Source organism: Petromyzon marinus, chromosome 59 (genome assembly GCF_048934315.1).
Source record: "Petromyzon marinus isolate PM22_M1 ecotype Great Lakes invasive population chromosome 59, UKy_Petmar_22M1.pri1.0, whole genome shotgun sequence".
In the NCBI taxonomy this organism is placed as follows: Eukaryota; Metazoa; Chordata; class Hyperoartia; order Petromyzontiformes; family Petromyzontidae; genus Petromyzon; species Petromyzon marinus.
In genome coordinates this window covers 3671221-3693863 of record NC_133725.1, presented here as the reverse complement: position 1 = coordinate 3693863, position 22643 = coordinate 3671221, and the positions used below count along the sequence as shown (strand labels likewise).

Genomic DNA, 22643 nt, shown 5'->3' with positions numbered 1-22643 from the left:
TTTGTGTTTCCATCGGCGTCTCCATGACAACAACGGTGGGAGTGATGACGTCACGAAATGCGTGGGAGCGGTTGTCTTTAGTTTGTTGTCCTTACCCCCCCCGTCGCACCTCCGATTAGCGCGGGTGGCTACGTACGGTGTGAAAGAAGTTCAACACACACACTGCCCATAGACTCAACACTACCCGTAGACTCAACACTGCCCATAGACTCAACACTGCACTATAGACTCAACACTGCCCATAGACTCAACACTGCCCATAGACTCAACACTGCCCATAGACTCTACACTGCCCATAGACTCAACACTGCCCATAGACTCAACACTGCCCATAGACTCAACACTGCCCATAAACTCAACACTGTCCATAGACTCAACACTACTCATAGACTCAACACTGCCCGTAGACTCAACACTACCCATAGACTCAACACTGCCCATAGACTCAACACTGCACTATAGACTCAACACTGCCCATAGACTCAACACTGCCCATAGACTCAACACTGCCCATAGACTCTACACTGCCCATAGACTCAACACTGCCCATAGACTCAACACTGCCCATAGACTCAACACTGCCCATAGACTCAACACTGCCCATAGACTCAACACTGCCCATAGACTCAACACTGCCCATAGATTCAACACTGCCCATAGACTCAACACTGCCCATAGACTCAACACAGCCCATAGACTCAACACTGCCCATAGACTCAACACTGCCCATAGACTCAACACTGCCCATAGACTCAACACTGCCCACAGACTCAACACTACCCATAGACTCAACACTGCCCATAGACTCAACACTGCCCATAGACTCAACACAGCCCATAGACTCAACACTGCCCATAGACTCAACACTGCCCATAGACTCAACACTACCCATAGACTCAACACTGCCCATAGACTCAACACTGCGCATAGACTCAACACTGCCCATAGACTCAACACTACCTATAGACTCAACACTGCCCATAGACTCAACACTGCCCATAGACTCAACACTGCCCACAGACTCAACACTACCCACAGACTCAACACTGCCCATAGACTCAACACTGCCCATAGACTCAACACTGCCCACAGACTCAATACTGCCCACAGACTCAACACTGCCCATAGACTCAACACTGCCCATAGACTCAACACTGCCCATAGACTCAACACTGCCCATAGACTCAACACTGCCCATAGACTCAACACTGCCCATAGACTCAACACTGCCCATAGACTCAACACTGCCCATAGACTCAACACTGCCCGCAGACTCAACACTGCCCATAGACTCAACACTGCCCATAGACTCAACACTACCCACAGACTCAACACTGCCCACAGACACAACACTACCCACAGACTCAACACTGCCCATAGACTCAACACTGCCCATAGACTCAACACTGCCCATAGACTCAACACTGCCCATAGACTCAACACTGCACCATAGACTCAACACTGCCCATAGACTCAACACTGCCCATAGACTGAACACTGCCCATAGACTCAACGCACGCACGTGGGAGGGGGGCGGGTTGCGTCACGTGACATTGGTGGGGTGCGGGAGAGGGGGGAGTGATGCTATAAAGTACGCATTCGCCATCCTTTTACAACCGAAGTTCCGCGGGTTCCTGCTCGTAATCAATACGGGGAGTCCTCTAGTTACGAACGAGTTAGGTTCCAGAGCTCTGTTCAGAAGTCGATTTTGTTCGCAAGCCCCAACTTTACTCCCGTCGATTCCAAACACGTACGACATGTACACTGAACACAGGGAATGGCTTTAAAAGTTGTATAATCTCTTGTAGATGTAGATGCCACTGGTTCTTCACGTTCTGCAGATGTAGATGCCACTGGTTCTTCACGTTCTGCAGATGTAGATGCCACCGGTTCTTCACCTTCTGCAGATCTAGATGCCACCGGCTCTTCACGTTCTGTAGATGTAGATGCCACTGGCTCTTCACGTTCTGCAGATGTAGATGCCACTGGTTCTTCACGTTCTGCAGATGTAGATGCCACTGGTTCTTTACGTTCTGTAGATGTAGATGCCACTGGTTCTTCACGTTCTGCAGATAGAGATGCCACTGGTTCTTCACGTTCTGCAGATGTAGATGCCACTGGTTCTTCACGTTCTGCAGATGTAGATGCCACTGGTTATTTACGTTCTGTAGATGTAGATGGCACTGGTTCTTCACGTTCTGCAGATGTAGATGCCACTGGTTCTTTACGTTCTGTAGATGTAGATGCCACTGGTTCTTCACGTTCTGCAGATAGAGATGCCACTGGTTCTCCACGTTCTGCAGATGTAGATGCCACTGGTTCTTCACGTTCTGCAGATGTAGATGCCACTGGTTCTTCACGTTCTGCTGATGTAGATGCCACTGGTTCTTCACGTTCTGCAGATGTAGATGCCACTGCTTCTTCACGTTCTGCAGATGTAGATGCCACTGGTTCTTCACGTTCTGCAGATGTAGATGCCACTGGTTCTTCACGTTCTGTAGATGTAGATGCCACTGGTTCTTCACGTTCTGCAGATGTCGATGCCACTGGTTCTTCACGTTCTGTAGATGGAGATCCCACTGGTTCTTCACGTTCCGCAGATGTAGATGCCACTGGTTCTTCACATTCTGCAGATGTAGATGCCACTGGTTCTTCATGTTCTGCAGATGTAGATGCCACTGGTTCTTCACGTTCCGGAGATGTAGATGCCACTGGTTCTTTATGTTCTGCAGATGTAGATGCCACTGGTTCTTCATGTTCTGCAGATGTAGATGCCACTGGTTTTTTATGTTCTGCAGATGTAGATGCCACTGGTTCTTCACGTTCTGCAGATGTAGATGCCACTGGTTCTTCATGTTCTGCAGATGTAGATGCCACTGGTTCTTCACGTTCTACAGACGTAAATGCCACTGGTTATTCACGTTCTGCAGATGTAGATGCCACTTGTTCTTTACGTTTTGCAGATGTAGATTCAACTGGTTCTTTACGTTCTGTAGATGCCACTGGTTCTTCACGTTCAGCAGATGAAGATGCCACTGGTTTTTCACGTTCCGCAGATGTAGATGCCACTGGTTCTTTACATTCTGCAGATGTAGATGCCACTGGTTCTTCACATTCTGCAGATATAGATGCCACTGGTTCTTCACATTCTGCAGATATAGATGCCACTGGTTCTTCACGTTCTGCAGATGTAGATGCCACTGGTTCTTCACGTTCTGCAGATGTAGATGCCACTGGTTCTTCACGTTCCGCAGATGTAGATTCAACTGGTTCTTTACGTTCTGTAGATGCCACTGGTTTTTCACGTTCAGCAGATATAGATGCCACTGGTTCTTCACGTTCCGCAGATGTAGATGCCACTGGTTCTTCACGTTCCGCAGATGTAGATGCCACTGGTTCTTCACGTTCCGCAGATGGAGATGCCACTGGTTCTTCACGTTCCAGAGATGTAGATGCCACTGGTTCTTCACGTTCCGCAGATGTAGATGCCACTGGTTCTTCACGTTCCAGAGATGTAGATGCCACTGGTTCTTCACGTTCCGCAGATGTAGATGCCACTGGTTCTTCACGTTCCGCAGATGTAGATGCCACTGGTTCTTCACGTTCCGCAGATGGAGATGCCACTGGTTCTTCACGTTCCGCAGATGTAGATTCAACTGGTTCTTTACGTTCTGTAGATGCCACTGGTTCTTCACGTTCAGGAGATGAAGATGCCACTGGTTCTTCACGTTCCGCAGATGTAGATGCCACTGGTTCTTCACGTTCCACAGATGTAGATGCCACTGGTTCTTCACGTTCCGCAGATGGAGATGCCACTGGTTCTTTACGTTCTGCAGATGTAGATGCCACTGGTTCTTCACATTCTGCAGATATAGATGCCACTGGTTCTTCACGTTCTGCAGATGTAGATGCCACTGGTTCTTTACGTTCTGCAGATGTAGATGCCACTGGTTCTTCACGTTCCGCAGATGTAGATGCCACTGGTTCTTCACGTTCCAGAGATGTAGATGCCACTGGTTCTTCACGTTCTGTAGATGTAGATGCCATTTGTTCTTCACGTTCTGCAGATGTAGATTCCACTGGTTCTTCACGTTCTGCAGATGTAAATACCATTGGTTCTTCACGTTCTGCAGATGTGGATGCCACTGGTTCTTCACGTTCTGCAGATGTAGATGCCACTGGTTCTTTACGTTCTGCAGATGTAGATGCCACTGGTTCTTCACGTTCCGCAGATGTAGATGCCACTGGTTCTTCACGTTCCAGAGATGTAGATGCCACTGGTTCTTCACGTTCTGTAGATGTAGATGCCATTTGTTCTTCACGTTCTGCAGATGTAGATTCCACTGGTTCTTCACGTTCTGCAGATGTAAATACCATTGGTTCTTCACGTTCTGCAGATGTGGATACCACTGGTTCTTCACGTTCTGCAGATGTAGATGCCACTGGTTCTTCACGTTCTGCAGATGTAGATGCCACCACCGCCATCTATTGCGCGGCGATTGAACTTACGACTCTCGATCCGAACAGCCAACGGGACGTACGGACAGGTTTGTTCGTATCTCTGAACGTCCGTAAGTCGAACGTCCGTAGGCATAAGAGGCCCTCTCATAATCATCTCAACGAGAGAGAGGGAGGGAGAGGGAGAGGTTGTGGAGCGCGGTGGGCGGCGGTCGACAAGAGCAGAAGCCAATCACGCAGTCACCCCATCCTAGAATCTCACCCAGGTCTAGAGGGTCGCTGCTGCTGCTGTGAACCCATCCTAGAATCTCACTCAGGTCTGGAGGATCGCTGCTGCTGCTGCTGCTGCTGTGAACCCATCCTAGAATCTCACTCAGGTCTGGAGGGTCGCTGCTGCTGCTGCTGCTGCTGTGAACCCATCCTAGAATCTCACTCAGGTCTAGAGGATCGCTGCTGCTGCTGCTGCTGCTGTGAACCCATCCTAGAATCTCACTCAGGTATAGAGGGTTGCTACTGATGATGTCACCCCATCCTAGAATCTCACTCAGGTCTAGAGGGTCGCTGCTGCTGCTGCTGTGAACCCATCCTAGAATCTCACTCAGGTCTGGAGGATCGCTGCTGCTGCTGTGAACCCATCCTAGAATCTCACTCAGGTCTAGAGGATCGCTGCTGCTGCTGCTGTGAACCCATCCTAGAATCTCACTCAGGTCTAGAGGATCGCTGCTGCTGCTGCTGCTGCTGTGAACCCATCCTAGAATCTCACTCAGGTCTAGAGGATCGCTGCTGCTGCTGCTGCTGTGAACCCATCCTAGAATCTCACTCAGGTCTAGAGGATCGCTGCTGCTGCTGCTGCTGTGAACCCATCCTAGAATCTCACTTAGGTCTAGAGGGTCGCTGCTGATGATGTCACCCCATCCTAGAATCTCACTCAGGTCTAGAGGATCGCTGCTGCTGCTGCTGCTGTGAACCCATCCTAGAATCTCACTCAGGTCTAGAGGATCGCTGCTGCTGCTGCTGTGAACCCATCCTAGAATCTCACTCAGGTCTAGAGGATCGCTGCTGCTGCTGCTGCTGTGAACCCATCCTAGAATCTCACTCAGGTCTAGAGGATCGCTGCTTCTGCTGCTGTGAACCCATCCTAGAATCTCACTCAGGTCTAGAGGGTCGCTGCTGATGATGTCACCCCATCCTAGAATCTCACTCAGGTCTAGAGGATCGCTGCTGCTGCTGCTGCTGTGAACCCATCCTAGAATCTCACTCAGGTCTAGAGGATCGCTGCTGCTGCTTCTGTCACCCCATCCTAGAATCTCACCCAGGTCTAGAGGATCGCTGCTGCTGCTGTGAACTAGAGGGTTGCTACTGATGATGTCACCCCATCCTAGAATCTCACCCAGGTCTGGAGGATCGCTGCCGTGATGATGAGAGAGATACAGCAGCAGGCGTCAGGGTCAGGGTCGGGATCGAACCCACGACCTCCTGTACACCAGGCGAGTTAGTTAACATCTAGCCACCGTGATGATGATGATAGAGAGAGACACGCAAACTCCAAATATACAGCAGCAGGCGTCAGGGTCGGGATCGAACCCACGACCTCCTGTACACCAGGCGAGGTAGTTAACATCTGATAGCCACCGTGATGATGATGATGATGAGAGAGACACGCAAACTCCAAATATACAGCAGCAGGCATCAGGGTCGGGATCGAACCCACGATCCTCCTGTACACCAGGCGAGGTACTTAACATCTCCTAGCCACCGTGATGATGATGAGAGAGACACGCAGACTCCAAATATACAGCAGGTATCAGGGTCGGGATCGCACCCACGAACCTCCTGCACACCAGGCGAGGTAGTCAACATCTCCTAGCCACCGTGATGATGATGAGAGAGACACGCAAACTCCAAATATACAGTGGCAGGCATTGTCAGTGTCGGGATCGAACCCACGACCTCCTGTACACCAGGCGAGGTAGTTAACATCTCCTAGCCACCGTGATGATGATGATGATGAAAGAGACACGCAAACTCCAAATATACAGCAGCAGGCGTCAGGGTCGGGATCGAACCCACGACCTCCTGTACACCAGGCGAGGTAGTTAACATCTCCTAGCCACCGTGATGATGATGATGCGAGAGAGCAACACGCAAACTCCAAATATACAGCAGCAGGCGTCAGGGTCGGGATCGAACCCACGATCTTCCTGTACACCAGGCGAGGTAGTTAACATCTCCTAGCCACCGTGATGATGATGAGAGAGACACGCAGACTCCAAATATACAGCAGGTATCAGGGTCGGGATCGCACCCACGAACCTCCTGCACACCAGGCGAGGTAGTCAACATCTCCTAGCCACTGTGATGATGATGAGAGAGACACGCAAACTCCAAATATACAGTGGCAGGCATTGTCAGTGTCGGGATCGAACCCACGACCTCCTGTACACCAGGCGAGGTAGTTAACATCTCCTAGCCACCGTGATGATGATGATGATGAAAGAGACACGCAAACTCCAAATATACAGCAGCAGGCGTCAGGGTCGGGATCGAACCCACGACCTCCTGTACACCAGGCGAGGTAGTTAACATCTCCTAGCCACCGTGATGATGATGATGCGAGAGAGCAACACGCAAACTCCAAATATACAGCAGCAGGCGTCAGGGTCGGGATCGAACCCACGATCTTCCTGTACACCAGGCGAGGTAGTTAACATCTCCTAGCCACCGTGATGATGATGAGAGAGACACGCAGACTCCAAATATACAGCAGGTATCAGGGTCGGGATCGCACCCACGAACCTCCTGCACACCAGGCGAGGTAGTCAACATCTCCTAGCCACCGTGATGATGATGAGAGAGACACGCAAACTCCAAATATACAGTGGCAGGCATGGTCAGTGTCGGGATCGAACCCACGACCTCCTGTACACCAGGCGAGGTAGTTAACATCTCCTAGCCACCGTGATGATGATGAGAGAGAGACACGCAAACTCCAAATATACAGCAGCAGGTATCAGTGTCGGGATCGAACCCACGACCTCCTGTACACCAGGCGAGGTAGTTAACATCTCCTAGCCACCGTGATGATGATGATGAGAGAGAGAGAGACACGAAAACTCCAAATATACAGCAGCAGGCATTGTCAGTGTCGGGATCGAACCCACGACCTCCTGTACACCAGGCGAGGTAGTTAACATCTCCTAGCCACCGTGATGATGATGATGAGAGAGAGAAACACGCAAACTCCAAATATACAGCAGCAGGTATCAGTGTCGGGATCGAACCCACGACCTCCTGTACACCAGGCGAGGTAGTTAACATCTCCTAGCCACCGTGATGATGATGATGAGAGAGAGAGAGACACGCAAACTCCAAATATACAGCAGCAGGCATTGTCAGTGTCGGGATCGAACCCACGACCTCCTGTACACCTGGCGAGGTAGTTGACATCGTCACCGCAGCACTTGCCCCGACAGTCTGTCGCAGGCTATACGGGTGACATCTTTGTCTTTTGAGAATATTCTTTATTTTTTTTTTAAGTTGTTAAACAAAAACAAACCAACAAAGACCTGCACGTATCGGAATGACCCCCGTCGGTAGACGTGGCACAGACGACACACACACACACGTGGTGTCGGCAGCAGTGACTGAGCGGACAGGTGACACGGTTAGCGCTTTCCCCTAGGTCGACTCGGCCTCAAATGAGTAGCTGGAAGGGGTGGGGGGGGAGACAAAGGCGGCCTGGCGTGGGTTGCTGGCCCACCCCAACCCTCGTGTGTGCAAGTGCCGCGGTTTCCGCTCGCGAACAAAGCACTTGCTCCCCACACCCCCTACAGCGGCATGTCGAGGCTACACGGGGCACCTTTGTCTGTGTCAGGTGCGAATTCTCGTGGGGGAGCGGTGGCGCAGCGGTTAGCGCTACGAACCCGCTCACGGCCAACACCGGTGACGGATTATCTGAGCCGGTCGTGGGCCCCTGCCCTAGGTCCACTCAGCCTCAAATGATGAGTAGCTGGTGGCGGTGTGCAGTTAAAACATCGCCACTGGGGGTGGGGGGGAAGGAGAGACAAAGGCGGCCGGGCGTGGGTTGCTGCCCCACCCACACCCCCGTGTAGTGCCACGCCCACCCCCCCTTGATCTCGTGCCCCCCTCCCCCCCTTGATCTCGCGCCCCCCCCCCCCCTTGATCTCTCGCGCCCCACCCCCCCCCCCCCCTTGATCTCGGCCGTCATCGCTTCCGCTTCCGTTTCCAATCAACTGGACGGTGACGTCGGCACGGAGCCGGTAAAGTGGCGACGACTCGCAGGACTGATGTTACAGGAGGAGGATGAGGAGGCAGAGGGTTTTGTGGGTTTTTAGTTTCTTCCTCTCTCAAACTTGTCGGAAAGTTTCGTCTGCCGCTGGGGGAGGGGGTGGTCAAGGTGCGGGATTGATGGGGTAGCAGAGAGACAGAGAGACAGAGAGAGAGAGAGACAAAGGCGGCCGCGAAGGCCGTGTGGGGTTTTTTGTTGTTGTTGTTGGTGGTGGTGCCAACCCACCCACCCTCCCGTGTATCCGCAGTGCCGGTAGACTTCATAGGCTGCTGATGGCCAACTAAACAGCACTTGCCCCCTCCAACAGTTCTGTTACAGCCTACACGGGGGACCTTTGTCTCTGTAGCGCCCCAGGAGCCGTGCGCGCGCGCGGGGGGGTGGGAGCGGTGGCGCAGCGGTTAGCGCTCCCGCCGTTCCTGAATCCCGGTGCGATTCTCTCGAACCGGTTAGGGGAGTTCTAGGGAGGGTTGGCTGCCCTTACCCCTTTCGGTCTACTCGGCCTCAAATGAGTACCTGAAGTGCCCGTGTCCGGCCCTTCCAAATACGCGTTCTCGCCGATAGCACTTGCCCCCTAACCCCCATAACCACACCGGGCTATCGAATCGTCTTCGTCCTTTAAAGACAAATAAAATAAAATAAACCCCCCCCCCCAAAGTGCTTGATAGCTCTTCGGATTTCTCGTCGCTTTCGGCCGGTTTCTGCGCGCGAGGTTGGATCCGCTCCGCTCGCCTCCATCAGGTGGGTGACGTCGCGATCGTGATTGTGTTGTGATTGTGTAGCGTTGTGGTTGTGTTGTGATGTGATTGTGTTGTGATTGTGTAGCGTTGTGATTGTGTTGTGATTGTGTAGCGTTGTGATTGTGTAGCGTTGTGATTGTGTTGTGATTGTGTAGCGCTGTGGTTGTGTTGTGATTGTGTAGCGCTGTGGTTGTGTTGTGATTGTGTAGCGTTGTGGTTGTGTTGTGATTGTGTAGCGTTGTGATTGTGTTGTGATTGTGTAGCGTTGTGATTGTGTAGCGTTGTGGTTGTGTTGTGATTGTGTAGCGTTGTGATTGTGTTGTGATTGTGTAGCGTTGTGATTGTGTAGCGTTGTGATTGTGTTGTGATTGTGTAGCGTTGTGATTGTGTTGTGATTGTGTTGTGATTGTGTAGCGTTGTGATTGTGTAGCGTTGTGATTGTGTTGCGTTGTGATTGTGTTGTGATTGTGTTGTGATTGTGTAGCGTTGTGATTGTTTAGAGTTGCGATTGTGTGTTGCGTGCGCGCGTCTGTGTTTGTGTTCAAGTTGTGTTAAAGTTGTTGCGCGGGTGTTTGTGAGTTGTCGCTGTGTATTAGAGTGTGCAGTTGTGTGTGTGTGTGAGTCTGTGTTGTATGTGTTAACGTTACTTTGAGTGTGTGTGTTGTGTATGAGTGTGTTTGTGTTGTATGTGTTAATGTAACTTTGAGTGTATGTTGTGTATGAGTGTGTTTGTGTTGTATGTGTTAACGTTACTTTGAGTGTGTGTGTTGTGTATGAGTGTGTTTGTGTTGTATGTGTTAATGTAACTTTGAGTGTGTGTTTTGTATCGGTGTGTTTGTGTTGTATGTGTTAACGTTACTTTGAGTGTGTGTGTTGTGTATGAGTGTGTTTGTGTTGTATGTGTTAATGTAACTTTGAGTGTGTGTTGTGTATGAGTGTTTGTGATGTATGTGTTAACGTTACTTTGAGAGTGTTGTGTATGAGTGTGTTTGTGATGTATGTGTTAACGTTACTTTGAGAGTGTTGTGTATGAGTGTGTTTGTGATGTATGTGTTAACGTTACTTTGAGCGTGTTGTGTATGAGTGTGTTTGTGATGTATGTGTTAATGTAACTTTGAGTGTGTGTTGTGTATGAGTGTTTGTGTTGTATGTGTTAATGTAACTGAGTGTGTGTGTTGTGTATGAGTGTGTTTGTGTTGTATGTGTTAATGTAACTTTGAGTGTGTGTTGTGTATCAGTGTGTTTGTGTTGTATGTGTTAACGTTACTTTGAGTGTGTTGTGTATGAGTGTGTTTGTGATGTATGTGTTAACATTACTTTGAGTGTGTGTGTTGTGTATGAGTGTGTTTGTGATGTATGTGTTAACGTTACTTTGATTATGTGTGTGTTGTGTATGAGTGTGTTTGTGTTGCGTTAATGTAACTTTGAGTGTGTGTTGTGTATGAGTGTGTTTGTGTTGTATGTGTTAACGTAACTTTGAGTGTGTGTGTTGTGTATGAGTGTGTTTGTGTTGTATGTGTTAATGTAACTTTGAGTGTGTGTTGTGTATGAGTGTGTTTGTGTTGTATGTGTTAATGTAACTTTGAGTGTGTGTTGTGTATGAGTGTTTGTGATGTATGTGTTAACGTTACTTTGAGCGTGTTGTGTATGAGTGTGTTTGTGATGTATGTGTTAATGTAACTTTGAGTGTGTGTTGTGTATGAGTGTGTTTGTGTTGTATGTGTTAATGTAACTGAGTGTGTGTGTTGTGTATGAGTGTGTTTGTGTTGTATGTGTTAATGTAACTTTGAGTGTGTGTTGTGTATCAGTGTGTTTGTGTTGTATGTGTTAATGTAACTGCGTGTGTGTGTTGTGTATGAGTGTGTTTGTGTTGTATGTGTTAATGTAACTTTGAGTGTGTGTTGTGTATCAGTGTGTTTGTGTTGTATGTGTTAATGTAACTTTGAGTGTATGTTGTGTATGAGTGTGTTTGTGTTGTATGTGTTAACGTTACTTTGAGTGTGTGTGTTGTGTATGAGTGTGTTTGTGATGTATGTGTTAACGTTACTTTGAGTGTGTGTGTGTTGTGTATGAGTGTGTTTGTGATGTATGTGTTAATGTAACTTTGATTATGTGTGTGTTGTGTATGAGTGTGTTTGTGTTGCGTTAATGTAACTTTGAGTGTGTGTTGTGTATGAGTGTGTTTGTGTTGTATGTGTTAACGTAACTTTGAGTGTGTGTTGTGTATGAGTGTGTTTGTGTTGTATGTGTTAATGTAACTTGGAGTGTGTGTTGTGTATGAGTGTGTTTGTGATGTATGTGTTAACGTTACTTTGTGTGTGTTGTGTATGAGTGTGTTTGTGATGTATGTGTTAACGTTACTTTGAGAGTGTTGTGTATGAGTGTGTTTGTGATGTATGTGTTAACGTTACTTTGAGCGTGTGTGTTGTGTATGAGTGTGTTTGTGATGTATGTGTGAATGTAACTTTGAGTGTGTGTGTGTGTGTTGTGTATGAGTGTGTTTGTGATGTATGTGTTAATGTAACTTTGATTGTGTGTGTGTTGTGTATGAGTGTTTGTGTTGCGTTAATGTAACTTTGAGTGTGTGTTGTGTATGAGTGTGTTTGTGATGTATGTGTTAACGTTACTTTGAGAGTGTTGTGTATGAGTGTGTTTGTGTTGTATGTGTTAACGTAACTTTGAGTGTGTGTTGTGTATGAGTGTGTTTGTGTTGTATGTGTTAACGGAGCTTTGAGTGTGTGTTGTGTATGAGTGTTTGTGATGTATGTGTTAACGTTAATTTGAGTGTGTGTTGTGTATGAGTGTGTTTGTGATGTATGTGTTAACGTTACTTTGAGTGTGTTGTGTATGAGTGTGTTTGTGTTGTATGTGTTAACGTTACTTTGAGTGTGTGTGTTGTGTATGAGTGTTTGTGTTGTATGTGTTAACGTTACTTTGAGTGTGTGTGTTGTGTATGAGTGTGTTTGTGTTGTATGTGTTAATGTAACTTTGAGTGTGTGTGTTGTGTATGAGTGTGTTTGTGTTGTATGTGTTAACGTTAATTTGAGTGTGTGTGTTTGTGATGTATGTGTTAACGTTACTTTGAGTGTGTTGTGTATGAGTGTGTTTGTGATGTATGTGTTAACGTTACTTTGAGTGTGTGTGTGTGTTGTGTATGAGTGTGTTTGTGTTGCGTTAATGTAACTTTGAGTGTGTGTGTGTGTTGTGTATGAGTGTGTTTGTGATGTATGTGTTAATGTAACTTTGATTGTGTGTGTGTTGTGTATGAGTGTTTGTGTTGCGTTAATGTAACTTTGAGTGTGTGTTGTGTATGAGTGTGTTTGTGATGTATGTGTTAACGTTACTTTGAGAGTGTTGTGTATGAGTGTGTTTGTGATGTATGTGTTAACGTTACTTTGAGTGTGTGTGTTATGTATGAGTGTGTTTGCGATGTATGTGTTAATGTAACTTTGAGTGTGTGTTGTGTATGAGTGTGTTTGTGATGTCTGTTAACGTAACTTTGAGTGTGTTGTGTATGAGTGTTTGTGTTGTATGTGTTAACGTAACTTTTAGTGTGTGTTGTGTATATGCATCAAGGCCTATGATACCATCAGTAGGCCTGAGCTCTGGGTTGTTCTTCGTGCTTTCGGAGTCCCTGACCCGCTGCTCACGATCATTAAGGACCTTCATGATGGTGGGCGGGCGCGGGTAAAACTACGTGGCCATGAGTCGGAGCCATTCCCTGTTCACCTTGGGGAGCGACAGGGATGTCCTCTGGCTCCCACATTATTTAACATATATTTCGACCACATAGTTCGTGAAGCCTTTGATGGCTGTACCGGAGGAATCTCTATCTTGTACAGATACAACGGGAGGCTGATCGATGCCCGGGTGCGGTCAAGGGATGGCTCCCTATTGCTCAACCACGTTATGTATGCCGATGATTTGGTAATAGCTGCTCATGCAGAGGAGGAGTTGGAGGTGCTGCTGCTGAACCTGGAGCTTGCCACTAAGTGGTGGGGCCTTACCATCAGCCCCACCAATGGACTAAGCACCTGCCTGGGTATTTTTTTTACCATCGGACACTCCACCCCCACAACGCCCAATCGGTGATGGGGCAATTGTGGAGAGAGTGGAGAGTTTCCCATACCTGGGCAGTGTACTCATGACCGGCTCCGATTTGACAGCAGAGGTCTCACTCCGAATCAGTCGAGCGGCATTTCCTTTTCATCGGTTGCGTAACGCTGTGTGGAAGCTACCTGGTCTGTCGCTCCGCACTAAGCTTCAGGTCTTCTCGGCCACAGTCATTCCCTCCTTTCTCTACGCTTACGAAATGTGGACCCCCCGAATGGAACATCTTCGCCGGTTAGAAACATTCAGGCTGGCCTGCCTACGATCCATCCTGGGTTTAACCAGGCTGGATTGTGTGAGCTCACAAATCCTTCAGAGATCTGGACAAAGTCCCATCGGTGAGCTCCTCCGGCAGGCAAGGCTGCGTTGGCCGCATGCCCAATCGCCGCATGCCTAAACAGCTTTTGTTTGGCCGGATAGAGGGGGCGAAACGGGCGCGGCACAGGCTAGAGAAGAGATGGAGTGATGTGGTACAGGAGGACGTGGAGCTGAGTGGACTTGCCGATGGCTGGTACCAGCGGTGTCAAGATCGGCCTCTGTGTAGGAGGCTCGTGAAGGACGCTACTGGGCAGTTGGAGGCAGTCGCCCTCCCAACAACAACGGAGGGCGGAGGAGCGACGCTCACAACAATGAGCGGAGCGCCGGGTGGCTAAAGCACAGCACGTTGGCACAGCAGGGGGCACAGGTGGTGCATCAGCCACTCATCTCAGTCAGTCGACCCGTGGCACCTGGGTCTGTCTCGTGACCTCCTGCCAGCGGCCGTTCGACACTTCACGTGGCCTCAAGGTGCACATGGCCTGGCACAAGCGTCGTGGTGACGTCACCGCCACTTAGTGGCGAATGGCGGTTGTTGTTGTGTATGACTGTGTGTGTTGTGTACATGAGTGAGTGTGTGTTGTGTATATAAGTGTGTGTGTTGTGTATATGAGTGTGTGTGTTGTGTATATGAGTTTGTGTTGTGTATATGAGTGCGTGTGTTGTGTATATGAGTGCGTGTGTTGTGTATATGAGTGTGTGTGTTGTGTATATGAGTGAGTGTGTGTGTTGTGTATATGAGTGTGTGTGTGTTGTGTATATGAGTGTGTGTGTGTTGTGTATATGAGTGTGTGTGTGTGTTGTGTATATGAGTGTGTGTGTGTGTTGTGTATATGAGTGTGTGTGTGTTGTGTATATGAGTGTGTGTGTGTTGTGTATATGAGTGTGTGTGTGTTGTGTATATGAGTGTGTGTGTGTTGTGTATATGACTGTGTGTGTGTGTTGTGTATATGACTGTGTGTGTGTTGTGTATATGAGTGTGTGTGTTGTGTATATGAGTGTGTGTGTTGTGTATATGAGTGTTGTATCAATGTGTATATGAGTGTTGTATCAATGTGTATATGAGTGTTGTATCAATGTGTATATGACTGTGTGTGTGTTGTGTATATGAGTGTTGTATCAATGTGTATATGACTGTGTGTGTGTTGTGTATATGAGTGTTGTATCAATGTGTATATGAGTGTTGTATCAATGTGTATATGAGTGTTGTATCAATGTGTATATGACTGTGTGTGTGTTGTGTATATGAGTGTTGTATCAATGTGTATATAAGTGTTGTATCAATGTGTATATGAGTGTTGTATCAATGTGTATATGAGTGTTGTATCAATGCGTATATGAGTGTTGTATCAATGTGTATATGAGTGTTGTATCAATGTGTATATGACTGTGTGTGTGTTGTGTATATGACTGTGTGTGTGTTATGTATATAAGTGTTGTATCAATGTGTATATGACTGTGTGTGTGTGTGTTATGTATATAAGTGTTGTATCAATGTGTATATGACTGTGTGTGTGTGTGTTATGTATATAAGTGTTGTATCAATGTGTATATGACTGTGTGTGTGTGTTATGTATATAAGTGTTGTATCAATGTGTATATGAGTGTGTTATTGCGTGCGCGCGCGTTGCCTGCACTCGGGTTTGCGTGTTGTCGCGTGGCGTGTCACGGACTCCACAACATGTTCGTGCACGTTGGCCATACCTCACCGCTGCGGTCACGGCCTAGGAGGCTACTCACGCGCAGCGTAAGGCAACAACGATTCCTTCAACGGGAATTGCCCGCTGAAACGTAACATTCTAATCCGTTCGCGTTTTAAACCGCGGGCAGCAGCTGCAACGACGTTGCAGGGCCGACTCGCGCCTCGGGGAGGACTTCGAGGAGGACTTCGGGGTGCCTGCGAAGGCGTCCCGGTGCGAGATTCCCACCCACCCCCCCACCTACCCCCCCACCTACCTACCCACCCCCCCCACCCCCCCACCCCCCCCACCCCCCCACCTACCCACCTACCCACCCCCCCACCCCCCCCACCCCACCCCCCTACCCCCCCACCCACCCCACCCAGGAGGTCGTAGGTTCGATCCTGACCCTGACGCCTGCTGCTGTATATTTGGAGTTTGCGTGTCTCTCTCTCTCTCATCATCATCACGGTGGCTACGAGATGTTAACTACCTCGCCTGTTATGCAGGAAGTCGTGGGTTCGTTCCCGACCCCGACGCCTGCTGCTGTATATTTGGAGTCTGCGTGTCTCTCTCATCATCATCATCACGGTGGCTATGAGATGTTAACTACCTCGCCTGGTGTACAGGAGGATGAACGTTGAGATTCATAAGGGGCACGGGGTGGACTAATGTCCTGAATGGGTCTGGTAAAAGGTAGGTGTTGACAGGGATGCGAGTGTCGACCGCAGATTTGACGTTGCGCTACGCAGTGTGCGCGGAGAGCGGCGATCGGCGCAACTTACGCTCGGGAAGACAAAGACGGCCGGGCGTGGTTGGTAGGCAGCCACGCGACACAGTGCCGGAGTTCGATTCCCGCTCCCGGCCAACGCCGGCGACGATTATCCGAGCCGGTCCTGGCACCCCCCCCCACCTAGGTCGACTCGGCCTCAAATGGATACATGTTGCGGTGTGTAAACATCGCCACTGGGGAGACAAAGGCGGCCGGGCGTGGCGTGCTGGCCACCCACCCCCTTCGTAGATGCCGCTGCTACTCGCTAACAGCACTTGCCCCGACAGTTCTGTGAAGGGTGGGGGGGGAGGGGGTTGGGGATCGTTTGTCTTTTGTACGCGCCGAGTGTTGTTCAAGCGAGCCCTTGGCACTGCTGATGAGACACCAAAAGGCTTGCTTGTCTTGGACCAATGCCGCTGTGTGTGTGGCCTCTGTGGAGGAGGAGGAGGCTCGTGAAGGACGCCGCTGATGCTACCGGGCCAGTTGGAGGCAGAGGAGCGACGCTCACAACAACGAGCGGAGCGCCGGGCGGATAAAGCGCAGTGGGTTGGCACAGTAGGGGGGCACATGTGGTGGTGCATCAGCCGGTCATCTCAGTCGGCCAACCCATGGCACCTGCTGGGTCTGTCCCGAGATCTCCTGCACCTAGCCTGGCACAGTAGGGGGGTACAGCTGGTGGTGCATCTACCGGTCATCTCAGTCAGCCAACCCATGGCACCTGCTGGGTCTGTCCCGAGACCTCCTGCACCTAGCCTGGCACAGTAGGGGGGTACAGCTGGTGGTGCATCTACCGGTCATCTCAGTCAGCCAACCCATGGCACCTGCTGGGTCTGTCCCGAGATCGCCTGCACCTAGCCTGGCACAGTAGGGGGGTACAGCTGGTGGTGCATCTACCGGTCATCTCAGTCAGCCAACCCATGGCACCTGCTGGGTCTGTCCCGAGACCTCCTGCACCTAGCCTGGCACAGTAGGGGGGTACAGCTGGTGGTGCATCTACCGGTCATCTCAGTCAGCCAACCCATGGCACCTGCTGGGTCTGTCCCGAGATCGCCTGCACCTAGCCTGGCACAGTAGGGGGGTACAGCTGGTGGTGCATCTACCGGTCATCTCAGTCAGCCAACCCATGGCACCTGCTGGGTCTGTCCCGAGATCTCCTGCACCTAGCCTGGCACAGTAGGGGGGTACAGCTGGTGGTGCATCAGCCGGTCATCTCAGTCGGCCAACCCATGGCACCTGCTGGGTCTGTCCCGAGATCTCCTGCACCTAGCCTGGCACAGTAGGGGGGTACAGCTGGTGGTGCATCAGCCGGTCATCTCAGTCGGCCAACCCATGGCACCCGCTGGGTCTGTCCCGAGATCTCCTGCACCTAGCCTGGCACAGTAGGGGGGTACAGCTGGTGGTGCATCAGCCGGTCATCTCGGTCAGCCAACCCGTGGCACCCGCTGGGTCTGTCCCGAGATCTCCTGCACCTAGCCTGGCACAGTAGGGGGGTACAGCTGGTGGTGTATCTACCGGTCATCTCAGTCAGCCAACCCGTGGCACCTGCTGGGTCTGTCCCGTGACCTCCTGTCAGCGGGCGAGCCTTCGATACTTCACATGGCCTCAAAGTGCACCTAGCCTGGCACAGGCGCCGTGGTGACGTCACCGTCACGTGGTGGCGAATGGCGGGTATCGTCGTCTGATGGGATGTGTCAAAAAACAAATGCGGCACGTACCTTTCACGGATACGGGAAAGAGGTAACTGGGTTTTGCAGCTACAAAGCACGCATAACAAATCCTTTAAATCAACAGGAGGATTACATGCCCCCCCCACTTGATATACCTCACAACCCACCTGCCCTGATAACCCCTGATGTTCGTAGCTTTGTTTAAAGGCAAAGGATCCTCCACGTAGCCTGCGAAGCCAGGCGGGGCAAGTGCCAGCTAGCGATGCTACACCCCCCCACGCCCCCCACGCCCCCCACGACGAGACGGTGCATCGTGAACAGCACCGCAAAACCCCGGGGGGGGAGGTAGGGAGGGGGGGGGGGCTTTGTCCCCAGCGCTGCTTCGATGTTGGACTCCGGCATGAAGGTGGTGGTCAGAGGCTGCGTCGATCTGTCAGTGGTGGGACCCCGGGGAATCCGTTCAGATAGTCAAAGTCGATGTTTGTTTTTGTTGCCGGGGGGGGGGGGGGGTGGGGGGGGTTGGTGAAGGAACGGAACTTTTGGTTTACCGGGTACCAGAGCCGGATGAAGCTAAGTGTGTGGATGCCTGTTGCACGTGTTGTTATAAAGGGGCCCTAAATAATAATAATAATTTAAAAAACACAAATATTAAAACATATGTTTTTTTACTTGCATAGTAAAGTAATCGTATTTTTTTTTCAGCCCAAATAATACGACAAATCGGTCACCTCAAACACCCGGTTGTTCGTAAAAGTCTAAGGCGGTATAGTACTATAGTAATAGAGCAAGTGCAGAATCGCTGAACCGGAATTGATAGCTTCAAAGCGTTTAGCGCGGGGCCCTTGAAAGTGCAGGGCCCGTAGCTACTACTACATGTAGTAGCGACTACACGTGTAGTAGCGACTACACGTGTAGCAGCTACTACACGTGTAGTAGCTACTACACGTGTAGTAGCTGCTACACGTAGTAGCTACTACACGTGTAGTAGCTGCTACACGTGTAGCTGAAGTGCTCCCGTCTGGAACGCTCCCGTCTGGAACGCTCCCGTCTGAAGTGCTCCCGTCTGGAGCACTCCCGTCTGGAACGCTCCCGTCTGGAACGCTCCCGTCTGGACCGCTCCCGTCTGAAGTGCTCGCATCTGGAACGCTCCCGTCTGGAACGCTCAGACAGGAGCGCTCCCGTCTGGAACGCTCCCGTCTGAAGTGCTCCCGTCTGGAACGCTCCCGTCTGGAACGCTCCCATCTGGAGCTCTCCCGTCTGGAACGCTCCCGTCTGGAACGCTCCCGTCTGGAACGCTCCCGTCTGGAGTGCTCCCATCTGGAGCACTCCCGTCTGGAACGCTCCCGTCTGGAGTGCTCCCATCTGGAGCACTCCCGTCTGGAACGCTCCCGTCTGGAACGCTCCCGTCTGGAACGCTCCCGTCTGGAGTGCTCGCATCTGGAACGCTCTCGTCTGGAACGCTCAGACAGGAGCGCTCCCGTCTGGAACGCTCCCGTCTGAAGTGCTCGCATCTGGAACGCTCCCGTCTGGAACGCTCAGACAGGAGCGCTCCCGTCTGGAACGCTCCCGTCTGTAACGCTCCCGTCTGCTGTGCTCGCATCTGGAACGCTCCCGTCTGGAACGCTCAGACAGGAGCGCTCCCGTCTGGAACGCTCCCGTCTGGAACGCTCCCGTCTGGAACGCTCCCGTCTGGAACGCTTTCCCCCCTCCCGATATTAGGGAGCCGCTGGGCGAGCTGCGGCACTTTTAAATAATCGAACACTCGATTGTTCATATACATGTTGTGCCAGTAACGAATTGGCCACGTCTTTTTTTACGTGAGACAACTTTACTCATCGGCTGTGTTGGGTGGTGGTGGTGGAAGATTTAACGACGGCACATTTATACTGAGAAGTGCTTTTACAAACTCAGGCCCCTGGCAAAGCAAAGTTTCCTTTTAATGTTTAACTCGTAAGTTTATATTTTTTGGCTTGACTGAACGTTGCAAAACAACGGCCACAGTTGTTGTTGTTGTTACGAGCCCCAGTGGAGGAGGGTTACGTTGGAACAGGGACATTGCTGAGGGTCAAATCGGACTCAAAGCTGCTCATAGACTCAACACTCCCCATAGACTCAACACTGCACCATAGACTCAACACTGCCCATAGACTCAACACTGCCCATAGACTCAACACTGCCCATAGTCTCAACACTGCCCATAGACTCAACACTGCCCATAGACTCAACACTGCCCATAGACTCAACACTGCCCATAGACTCAACACTGCCCATAGACTCAACACTGCCCATAGACTCAACACAGCCCATAGACTCAGCACTGCACATAGACTCAACACTGCCCATAGACTCAACACTGCCCATAGACTCAACACTGCCCATAGACTCAACACTGCCCATAGACTCAACACTGCCCCATAGACTCAACACTTCCCATAGACTCAACACTACCCATAGACTCAACACTGCCCATAGACTCAATACTGCACCATAGACTCAACACTACCCATAGACTCAACACTACCCATAGACTCAACACTGCCCATAGACTCAACACTGCCCATAGACTCAACACTACTCATAGACTCAACACTGCCCATAGACTCAACACTGCCCATAGACTCAACACTGCCCATAGACTCAACACTGCCCATAGACTCAACACTGCCCATAGACTCAACACTACTCATGCACTCAACACTACCCATAGACTCAACACTGCCCATAGACTCAACACTACCCATAGACTCAACACTGCCCATAGACTCAATACTGCACCATAGACTCAACACTACCCATAGACTCAACACTACCCATAGACTCAACACTGCCCATAGACTCAACACTTCCCATAGACTCAACACTTCCCATAGACTCAACACTGCACCATAGACTCAACACTGCCCATACACTCAACACTGCACCATAGACTCAACACTATCCCATAGACTCAACACCACTCATAGACTCAACACTGCCCATAGACTCAACACCGCCATAGACTCAACACCGCCCATAGATTCAACACTACTCATAGACTCACCACTGCACCATAGACTCAACACCGCCATAGACTCAACACTACTCATACATCTTCTTTGGTTCTTTCGGTAAAGTCACGTAGAATGAGAATAAAATAATAAATTGATAAAATAAAATAACACAATAATATTCTCACGACGTTTCGGCCACAACACAAGCGGCCTTCATCAGGTGAAGGGGGCGAGACTGTCTGGTAGGACAGCGCTGGAGTGAGAGAGCCACGTTCAGATCACGGCTTTTAAGCCTCAAATTTTCATACACTCAACACTGCCCATAGACTCAACACTGCCCATACGTATGCAAGACAAAAGGCAGTTGTAAAGAACTGGTGTTTTCAATCGAGACGATTTAAAAGTGCACAGCTCCCATTGGCTTCCGAACATATATCGGAAGCAAGAGCGTTCCAGACGGCCGCACTCTCAGCGCACCTGAGGGTGCGTTGATGCGGCGACCGCCGCCTTTGTGTCGACGGCCGAGCCAAAGGCCACCACTGCTGCTTCGAGGATGATCGGAGTTTGCGTGATGATGGTTCATCACTCCTTGAAGAGATAGGCAGTGAGGTCATAGCGCTCCGCGTGTTCACGATCGCTCCGTGTGTTCACGAGCGAGCAGGGCCCCCCGTTGATTATTTCATTCAAACGTTCGTCCAAAAGGAAGCGTGTCGAGAGAGAGAGAGAGACGATAGTGAGAGAGAGATGCATCCTTGGAAATGCCCCCTGAGCGACAGAAAGAGGAACAGTTTAACACGCAGGAGGCTTTCGCGACCAATTAATATCTCCATATATATAAAAGGCAAAGTTGTGATTATGTCTGTCTGTTCAAAATGTTTCGCGTACTTCTCGACATGCAACAAACTTTAAATTTGCCATGTGGGTACTTTCCAGACTGTACACCATGCAAACATTATAAAAATACACTTTTGGTTTTTTTTTTGTTAGGGGGGGAGCTCAATAATGCATAGATTTTTTTGCACGGCAAGTGAGCTGTGACGTCAAATCTGTCACGTGACCCTCGCACGTGGAAGCGTAACGCATTGTGATGTAGTGGTTAGCGCTACGCCGCGCTACGAACCCGGCCACCCGAGTTCGATTCCCGCTCACGGCCACCACCGGTGACGATTATTTGAACCGCTCCTGGGCCTCCCCTAGGTCGACTCGGCCTCAAACGAGTAACTGCTGTGGTGTGTGAACATCGCCACTGGGGAGACAAAGGCGGCCGGGCGTGGTGGATCCAAGTCCCGGGCGAAGCCGGTTAGTACAGCTAGTTCATATTGAGAGTTTTTTTTTGGGGTTAGATCGCGAATTGCCCGATGATGCTGGATGTAATTACCAGCGAAACGTTGCACTACTACTCAAACTGTAAATGTTGTGGATTCACTCTTCAACAACACACCGGTGGGCTAAAGCGGCGAACTATTTTGTCTTTTGTCAACGTGACACTTTTTTTTGCTGATTGGCCGTGTCGGGTGGTGGGAGGGTTATGACAACATTTATAAACAACGCGATCTAACCCAAAAAAAACCCTTTATCGTGAAGAAAGAGGCACACCCTGGCGATT

The 22643-nt window shown here is 50.1% G+C and overlaps 1 protein-coding gene across 1 annotated transcript in view; it reads left to right on the top strand.

Annotated features, from left to right (window-relative positions):
- The first annotated feature begins 8746 nt into the window (after nucleotides 1-8746).
- The window catches only part of LOC116955453 (uncharacterized), an 82450-nt gene continuing 68553 nt past the window's right edge, over nucleotides 8747-22643 (top strand). The window contains exon 1 of the mRNA XM_076052940.1: nucleotides 8747-9505. The gene's annotated coding sequence lies outside the window, so the exon portion shown is untranslated. The remainder of the gene's footprint in view (nucleotides 9506-22643) is intronic.